Below are 10,084 nucleotides of genomic sequence, written 5' to 3'. Positions count from 1 at the left end.
TCGGTTTCTGGGATGTTATGAGTGCAAGGCAGCCAGCCAAAGGCTGATAAATCTCTTCCCTTTGGGAGGTGCCAGTCAGTGCCCGCAAAATGGGAAGTGATCCGTGGGCTACCTGCTGGTAATTTATTACCCAGTCCTGAGGCCTGGTACTTACAGCACCAGCTACAGCTAGGACTTCTGGAGAAATTTGCCAGCGGGCATTGGGAGCACCAGGTAGGGGGACCAGCTGGGGCCTGCTGTCAGCCGTTGCTTGAGCTTGCTGCTGGGAAAGGATTGCTTGGTTTGGTTTGTTTCTTTAAAGCAGGCCCAGGCCATGGAGCAGCAGTAGGGGTCTAGTAAGAACCACAGGGAAGCCTGTCTGCTGGGTGGGCACGTTGACGCTCATCTCGGGTCTACCTGTGCCATCAACATGACCTGAGGGCTCAGCACCTGCTCAGGCCCAGCTTACCAACTGACTACCAGCACAATGAAACATGAATGAGGCATACTTACCTGGCAGGGGAGATGCCATGATCACGGAGGTGGTTTTCCCAGGGCGAGGCTTATCCATTGCACTCCGGATGCGCTGACCCCTGCGATTTCCCCAAATGCGGGAAACTCTTCTGCATAATTTGTGGCAGTGGAGGACTGTCTTCGCGCTCTCCCCTGGCTGTGGAGTGCAAGATCAGACATCAATAATGTCTATGCTTTTTAAGATAGTCTAGTATTTTCGTACTTGACACAACAATCCGGCAAAAATAAAGAATGAGAAAAAAAAAATGAAACATGAATGAGGGACTTTGATTATAAGCGCATTAAGTCAAGGCTGGAGAGATTGCTCAGTGGTTAAGGCACTTGCCTGCAAAGCCTAAGGACCCCAGTTTGATTGCTCAGGACTCACGGAAAGCCAGATGCATAAGGTGGTGTATGCATTTGGAGTTCATTTGCAGTGGCTGGAGACTCTGGTGCACCTCTTCTCTCTATATCTGCCTCTTTCTCATAAATAAATAGATATATATGTTTTTTAAAGTATTAAGTGTTCATGATGAAAATTTCAAAAGGGTTTAAAATGAAGAGTTTCTGGATGGAGAGAGGGCTCAGAGGTTAAAGGTGCTTGCTTACAAAGCCTGATGACCTGGCAATTCCCCAGGACCCACGTAAAGCCAGGTGCACAAAGTGGTGCGTGTATCTGGAGTTCATCTGCAGTAGCCAGAGGGTTTGGTGTGCTCATACCCGCTATCTCTTTCTCCCTCTCTATTTCTCTCTTTCAAATAAGTAAATAAAAATTAAAATAAACAAAATAAAATGAGTCTCTTAATTTCTTTTCTTTTTTATGGAGGGGGCGGGTTTCGAGGTAGGGTCTCACTCTAGCCCAGGCTGACCTGCAATTCATGACATAGTTTCAGGGTGGCCTCAAACTCACAGCAATCCTCCTACCTCTGCCTCCCAAGTGCTGAGATTCAAGGCGTGCACCACCACGCCCAGAAAAAAAAAAAATTATTTGAGAGACAGAAAGAGAGAGAAAGTATGGGCACACTAGGGTCTCCTGCCATTGCAAAAGAACTCCAGACACATGCACCACTTTGTGCATCGGGCTCTATGTGGGTACTGGAGAACTGAACTACTTCTACGCTTTGTAAGAAGTGCCCATCAAGTGTGAATCTTACTCACAAACCATGAGGCTATGGTGTCATTTTATAGTCAAACCCTCAAATAACTTTTACATCTTGCCTAGGACTTGGAGGACAGATGCTGACACATATGAGGATGAAGAAAGTCCAGCCAAGAATCTGGACTTTAGAATAATCATTCATTCAACAATAGATGCTTATGGCCCATGACTACTTGTGACGGTCATTCTCTGGTTGTCAACTTGACAGGATTTAACATCACCATGGAAACAAAGGTCTGTGAGGCATTTGATGTGAGGTGGTAGGACCCGCCCTCACCATGGGCAGCACCACCCATCTATCCCGTGGGCTGGATTGCTGGACTGTATAAAAAGAAGAAAGCTTGAGCTGGAGCAATGGCTTAGAGATTAAGGAGCTTGCCTGCAAAGCCAAGGGACCCCAGTTCAGTTCCCCAGTACCCACATCAAGCCAGATGCACAAAGCGGCACAGGGGTTTTGGGTTCCTTTGCAGTGGCTAGAGGCCCTGCTGCACCCATTCTCTCTCCCTCTCTGTCTCTCTCTCTCTCTCTCTCCCCCAGGGTAGCCTCGAACTCACAGCCGTCCTCCTACCCCTGCCTCTCAAGTGCTGGGATTAAAGGCATGTGCCACCACGCCCGTCTATCTGACCAGAAGTCTTACTGATAGTTTGAATAGTTGATTGATACACATTTTAGACATCATGAAATTGTAAAGACAGTGGGAAATAGTGAGAGATCTCTTTTTATTGGGGAGATAAACTAATCATACTAAAATCATTAACATTTTAAATAGACATGTGCAACCCTTGCGTTCACCAATGGGGACGTGAGGGGACTGCAGCTTTAATACAAAAGTACAGCACGTCTCACAGATGATTTTATGCCATATGTTTTAACACTGTATTTTAAAAAATATTTCATTTATTTATTTATTTAACAGACAGAGAGAATGGGCACACCAGGGCCTCTAGCCACTGCAAACTAACTCCAGACACATGTGCCACCTTATGCATCTGGCTTTACCTGGATACTGGGAAGTCAAACCTAGGTCCTTTCACTTCACCAGCAAGCACCTCAACTACTGAGCCATCCCTCTATCCCTCAATACTGAATTTTTATATTTGCTTGTGTTTCTTTCCACTGCAAATGGTACTATGTATGGTCTGTAATTGTCCACATATGTTTTGATAATTCTTGACTTTAATGATAGATTTGTATGCATTCTATGACAGTGAGTAATAAATTAATAAAATAGATTATACCTATGTTTATTTTGTGCATTCATGACATCTAAATATTTCTCCTTTTTTTTTTTTTTTGTTTTCTCTTTGGTTTTCTCGAAGTAGGGTCTTGCTCTAGTCCAGGATGACCAGGAATTCACTATGTAGTCCCAGGCTGGTGTTGAACTCATGGTGATCCTCCTACTTTTGCCTCCCGAGTGCTGGGATTAAAGGAGTGCACCACTATGCCAGGCTTTTGTTTGTATTTTATTTATTTGTGTATTTGATACAGAAAGAGGGAGAGAAAGAGACAAAGAGAGAATGGGCACACGAGGGCCTCCAGCCATTGCAAACGAACTCCAGACATGTGCTCCCCCTTGTGCATCTGACTAACATGGGTCTTGGAGAATGGAACCTGGGTCCTTTGGCTTTACAGGCAAATGACTTATTAACTGCTAAGCCATCCCTCCAGCCCCTGTCTATATATGTGTATGTATGTTTATATATATATATATATATATATATATATATATATATATATATATATATGTTGTTGTTGTTGTTTTTGTTTTTTGTTTTTTGAGGTAGGGTCTCCTGCTAGTCCAGGCTGACCTGCAATTCACTATGTAGTCTCAGGGTGGCCTCGAACTCATGGCAATCCTCCTGTTGCAGTCCGGTTCGCATTGCTGTTAGAAATCACCCAACCAAGAGCAGCTTCTGGGAAAAAGAGATTTATTTTGGCTTACAGGCTTGAGGGGAAGCCCCACGATGGCAGGGGAAAACAATGGCATGAGCAGAGGGTGGACATCACCCCCTGGCCAACATAAGGTGGACTACAGCAACAGGAGGGTGTGCCAAACACTGGCATGGGGAAACTGGCTATAAAGCCCATAAGCCCGCCCCCAACAATACACTCCCACCAGGAGGCATTAATTCCCAAATATCCATCAGCTGGGAACTTAGCATTCAGAACACCTAAGTTTATGGGGGACACCTGAATCAAACCACCACACCTCCTAACTCTGCCTCTCTAGGGCTGGGATTGAAGGCGTGCGCCACCACGCCTGGCTCTGTTTGTATTTTTTACAAGCAGAGTCTCACTAAGGCTTACCTGGGACTCACTTGTAGCCCACAGATCTCAAACTCATGGCAATCCTGCTACCTCAGCCTCTTGAGTGCTGGGATTAAAGGCATGCACACCACACCTGGCTTACTTAAAAAAAAAAAAAAAAAAGCAACATATTTTTGATGTTTCTAGACAATACAGTTTATCTTTTTTCAAATCGTCACAAAATCTGTGTATCAGTGAGCCTGTATAGTCAAGGGCTAATTGTACTTTCAAGCCACCTGGATGCTGGTTGCCACCTGGACACTCTGGAGTTATAGTTGGCTAAGACTTCTGTCTCTCCCCGCAGCCATCTTCCCAGGACCACTGTAGGACTACCCTCCAGCAGGAGCCCTGCAGTCCAAGAAGGGGTATTAAAGAGAAGCAGGCAGAAATGATATCCCCTGCAAGAAGCAGCACTGGAAATCACTAAAGTGTCACTTTGCCCACTGATCAGTCTCCTTCCAAGGTTCTCCTCCTCCTCTGGCTTCCAGCTGGGCTGGTCTTTCCATTCCACTGGAAAGGTGGGTGTGCTATTATAGTCACGTGTTTGCACCTACTGTCCCCTCTGCCTCAAACACTTGCCTCAGACACACAGATCAGCACAGGGATGCCTCTTTCTTTTTAAAAAAAAAAAAAAAAAAAAAAAAAAAAACATTTTACTTCTTTATTTATTTGGTAGAGAGAAAGAGGCAGAGAGAGAGAAAGAGGAGGGAGAGAACGGGCACGCCAGGGCCTCCAGCCACTGAAAACTCCAGATGCATGAACCCCTCTTGTGCATCTAGCCTATGTGGGTCCTGGAGAGTTGAACCAGGCTCCTTTGGCTTTGCAGGCAAGTGCCTTAACCACTAAGCCATCTCTCCAGGCCCATAAGGATGCCTCTTTCTGAGCCTGAGGGTCTCAACCAAAATAGCGTCTATGTGGCCACATGGGATTATTTGAGGAGGGAAAGTAGCTTAAATATTTGAATTAGGGCTGGAGAGATGGCTTAGCGGTTAAGCGCTTGCCTGTGAAGCCTACGGACCCCGGTTCGAGGCTCGGTTCCCCAGGTCCCACATTAGCCAGATGCACAAGGGGGCGCACGCGTCTGGAGTTCGTTTGCAGAGGCTGGAAGCCCTGGCGCGCCCATTCTCTCTCTCTCCCTCTATCTGTCTTTCTCTCTGTGTCTGTCGCTCTCAAATAAATAAATAAAAAATTTAAAAAAAAATATTTGAATTAGTTGTGGACTGGGCCATCTAATACAATGTCAACGCTGTGCAAATAGTTATGATGCTATCTTTAATTTTTATTTATTTATTTATTTACTTGAGAGAGAAAGCTGGAGAGAGAGAGAGAGAGAATAAGAATGGACATGCCAGGGCCTCTAGCCACTGCAAAGAAACTCCAGATGCATGCACCATCTCATGCATCTGGCTTTACATGGGTACTGGAGAATTGAACCTGGGTCCTTTGGCTTTGCTGGCAAGCACCTTAACCGCTAAGCCATCTCTCCAGTCCTACTATGTTATCTTGTTCAGGGAATTGTAACACGATCAATACTATCCATATTTGGTATAGTTATTTTATTTATTTATTATTATTATTATTTTTATTTTTTTTTTGGTTTTTCAAGGTAGGGTCTCACCCTAGCCCAGGCTGAGCTGGAATTCACTATGGAGTCTCAGGGTGGCCTCGAACTCACCGCGATCCTCCTACCTCTGCCTCCCAAGTGCTGGGATTAAAGGCGTGCGTCACCACGCCCGGGTTATTTATTTATTTTTCGATTCATGGTTGGTTGAAACCCTGGATTTGCAACTCACAGACACACAAGGTCAACTGCATACATCTTCTCCTCCAGTGTTTCTAAAAGCTCCATCTGCAGATGAGGAAACTGAAGGCTGGAGTAGTTAAGCATGAACGTATAACTGGATGGAGAGGGAAGGGCAGCTGTGGTCAGGTGGAGAGGCTTTTCTAGTTCTAGTGGATGAGGAGGGCTGAAGCCTCAGAGAAGCCAAGGTGAGGGGGCACCTTTTCACCTGTCTCTGCCATGTGGGTACTAGCACCTGTTTAGGCAGGGGAGTCTCTGTCTAACAGGAAGTGACCAATATCTGGTAAAGGTGTGGTAGCTGTTGTTACTACCTGGGCCTTATCAGTGACTATCTCATACAAAATTGACAAGGGCAGAGGACTAGTGATTACAGTGACGAAGTTGGATTTCATCTGGGTTTGCATTCTGCATATTAAATGTTTAGTAAGTTACCTGACCTCTCGGGGCTTCAGTTCTCTCATCTATAAGATTGAGCATGTTTACATGAGCTGTTCCCTCTGCCTATACCCATAACCTTGACCCTTAGCTCCCCATAGTTTACATATATCTTTAAGGCCTACCATGACTACCTTATAAGAATGAAATTCACTGTTGCTGCGCCAGTTTCTTTCTCATTGCTGGAAAAAAAAAAAAAAAAGAAAAAAGAACAAGAAAAAAAAGAAACCCCCTGGTCAGAAGCAGCTTATGGAAGATAGGGTTTATTTTGGCATACAGTTCTAGAGGGTAGAGCCCAACATGGAGGAAAATGCATGGCAGGAGGCCAGTGTCACATTGTCACATCAGCAGAGAACAATCAATGCTGAATATCCAGCTAGCTTTTTCCCTTCCTTCTTTTGTTTCTCTCTCTCTCATTTTCTCCTTTTTTTTCACAGTAGGGTCTCACTCTAGCCCAGGCTGACCTAGAATTCACTCTGTAGTCCCAGGCAGACCTCAAATTCACATCACTCCTCCTACCTCTGCCTCCTGAGCACTGGGATTAAAGACACGGGCCTTTCCTTTTTATACAGTCCAGGAATCCACGAGGTGGTACCGCCCACAGTTGGGGTGTGTTCTCCTGCTTCAACTAATAGAATCTAGAAAGTCCCTTCACAGACATGTCCAGAGATTTGTTTCTGGGTGATTCTAAATCCTGTCAAGTTGACAACTAGGGATCAAGCATCACGCTTGCCACTCCACACCCTTTGCATTACTCGATTTTTGCTGTGGCATTTGTCATGACTCAACACTCTGTCACTGACATGTTTATTGACCTTTTCACCTCACTAGCATGTCATCTTTTTAGTGCTCCATCAAAGCAGGGATCTTGATCTGTCTGGACCATTGCTGTATTGCCAGCACTGGGAAAAAGTGGCTCTTCATGTTTACAAACCACGCGACAGGGCTCAGTTGTAGGAAATGTTCAAAACAGCCACTGTTATTCATGTGTTCTGGAATTTGGTCGGTTTTTATGTCACGTTCCTATCACTTTTATTTCCAGCCTCCATGGGATGCAAGGGCATCCTCTCTTTGTACCTTAGATCCTTCTTTCTCCTTAGCTGGTCTCTGGGCGTGACAATGTAGAAATGCAAAATATCAGCCTCGCCCAGATGCATGGATGCAGAGCCTGCAGCCTTACAAGACGCAGGTTGGAGAAGCGCAACCTTAGTTCACTTCTCTTCTAGTCCCTCTCTTCCTTCCAGCCCCACTTCAACCTTCAATCATTATCCCCGTTTCCCTTTGCCTCTAACACATCTTAAGACTATTTCCTTTGTAAACTTTATCTCTGCAAGCAATTACTCACTCCTCCTCTGAATCCTGCTTAACTCTTTGCCTTGCTGATCTGATAGAATGTTCCACATTTGCATTTCTCCTCCTATCTTAAGGATATCTAGGGACATATCCCTCCAAGCTTCTCTTCATTAAATGGTGCACCTTTTGTGGGCAGGGCCTTATCTTTCTTATCTGCAGAGCCTACTGCCTTCACCAGTCTTAACTTAATTAGGATCTTCTGGAAGTAAATCAATCATTGCACGTCACTGTATCCTTTATTTATTCTAGGCGTTTGCTGCAGTTGGTTTCTCATTGCTGGATCAAAACAACCAACCAGAAGCAGCTTATGGAAGGAAAGGGTTTATTTAGGCTTATGGTTTCAAGGGGAGGGCTCATCATGGCATGGCAGAACAGAGGCTGGACGTCATGTCTTGCTGTAGCAGCTGGAAGGTAACAGCAAGAATGAGCTAGCTCTGGCGAAGGGAAGCTGCGCTATAACACCCCAACACCCCCTCCCTGCAGCACACCACCTCCAGCCAGGTTTCACCTCCTGAAATGCCACCAGCTGGGGATTGAGTGAATCTGAGGCTTCCTCACAAACCCATGAGACTAAAAGGGACATTCACGCCGAAACCACTACAGCATCTAAAGATGTCTGAGGCCAGGCATGGAGGCTCACGCCTTTAATCCCAGCCCTCGGGAGGCAGAGGTAGGAGGATCACCGTGAGTTCAAGGTCACCCTGAGACTACATAATGAATTCCTAGGGCTAGAGTGAGACCCTACCTTGAAAAACCAAAAAATAAAAAAATAAAGATGTCTAAAACAGTGCTGCTTTGCATGTTATAAAGGCAAGAACATTTTATATGATCTCTTACCTTGTATAGAACCAAGTACTCAAAGGAACATTTTTTTTCAAGGTAGGGTTTCACTCTAGCTCAGGCTGACCTGGAATTCACCATGTAGTCTCAGGGTGGCCTCAAACTCATGGCGATCCTCCTACCTCTGCCTCCTGAGTGCTTGGATTAAAGGCGTGCGCCACCACACCCGTCCCTAACTTTTTTTTTTTTTTAACTCAGCAAACACTGAGAATGGTTTGAGGGCCAGTCTCCATACACTGTACTGTGTCTGCCCTGGAAATTATATATATATATAGTGGAAATAATATAAGCAAGACAGTTCTTCTAAATAAGCTCAGTCCTGTAGAAAGAATAGACGCACTGCCTGCCCTAGCAGAGGTCTTCCTTGGAACACCAAATCATCAGGAAACAACCTAAATGTCAACCTACAGGAATAACCAAGAAACAAGCCATGTCATGTCATAGTATGGAATTCTATGTACTTGGGTCTTTTTTGTTTTGTTTTCAAGATAGGGTCTCACTCTAGCCAAGGCTGACCTGGAACTCGCTCTGTAGTGTCAGGATGGCTTCAAATTCATCGCAATCCTACTACCTCTGTCTCTCCAGTGCTGGGATCAAAGGTATGCCAGCACACCTGACTTTATCTGCTTGTTTTTTTTTTTAAGAGATTAAAAATTATTTTATTTATTTGAGAAAGAGAGAGTGAGAGAGAGAGAGAGAGAGCAAAAGAGACAGAAAAAGAATAGGCACACCAGGACCTCCAGCCACTGCAAACAAACTCCAGATGCATACACACCACCTTGAACATCTGGCTTAGGTGGATACTGGGGAATTTAACCTACGTCCTTAGGCTTAGCAGGCAAGTGCCTCGACCCCTAAGCCACCTCTCCAACTTTACCTACTTGTTTTTTTTTTTTTTATTATTTATTTATCTATTTGCTAAGAGAGACAGAGAGAAGAAAGAAGAGAGCAAGAGAGAGAGAATGGGTGTGCCAGGGACTCTAGCCACTGCAAACAAATTCCAGATGCATGCACCACTTTGAGTATCTGACTTTATGTGGGTACCGGGGAACCAAGTTTGGGTTGCTAGACTTTGCAGGCAAGTGACTTAACTGCTGAGCCATCACTTTAGCCCTGTCTATTTGTTTTTAAAGAGAAAGACACAGGTAGAGAATTGCTCCTAGGGAAATATCTGATAAACAAAAGCCACCCTTGGAATTTGTAGCATTTGATACTAACAATACCTTAAAGTACACATGTTTATGTTTACTCAGCACACCCAGAACTGGAAGAACGCACAGCAAACTCAAAGCAATGATCAAAGGATAGTTCAAGCTTATCTGTAATGTTTACTTCTTTAACATGAAAAATATGTGTATGCCTTGTATATGCAATTATAGAATCAGTAGTAATTTTAAAAACATAACAATAATAAATTAATTCAAATTTGAAAAACAAGGTAAGAACAACTGACACAACAGAGCTTTCCAAAGCTTAGGAGATGAGTTAATGAAGCTAATTTATTGTTGTTCCCATTGTGTGGATGGCTTGTTCGAAACCAGAAGAGACTGCAGTAGCTCGGTTACTAGATAAGATGGATGGACTCTTCTTACAAAAACAACCCTCTCGCTCCATACAAGAGAACAGTGGCCATATTTTTTTTTTTATCTTTTAAAAATATTTTATTTGTTTGAAACAGGCAGAGAGAGAGGGAATGG

The 10,084-nt window shown here is 44.3% G+C and overlaps 1 non-coding gene across 1 annotated transcript; it reads left to right on the top strand.

Annotated features, from left to right (window-relative positions):
• Positions 1–484: 484 nt before the first annotated feature.
• On the top strand, positions 485–648 carry LOC123461997. Its single transcript, XR_006638035.1, has one exon. It is a non-coding gene; the product is annotated as a U1 spliceosomal RNA (small nuclear RNA).
• Positions 649–10,084: the final 9,436 nt, after the last annotated feature.

This window comes from Jaculus jaculus, chromosome 6 (genome assembly GCF_020740685.1).
Source record: "Jaculus jaculus isolate mJacJac1 chromosome 6, mJacJac1.mat.Y.cur, whole genome shotgun sequence".
In the NCBI taxonomy this organism is placed as follows: domain Eukaryota; kingdom Metazoa; phylum Chordata; class Mammalia; order Rodentia; family Dipodidae; genus Jaculus; species Jaculus jaculus.
This window is presented reverse-complemented; position numbering and strand designations above follow the sequence as displayed.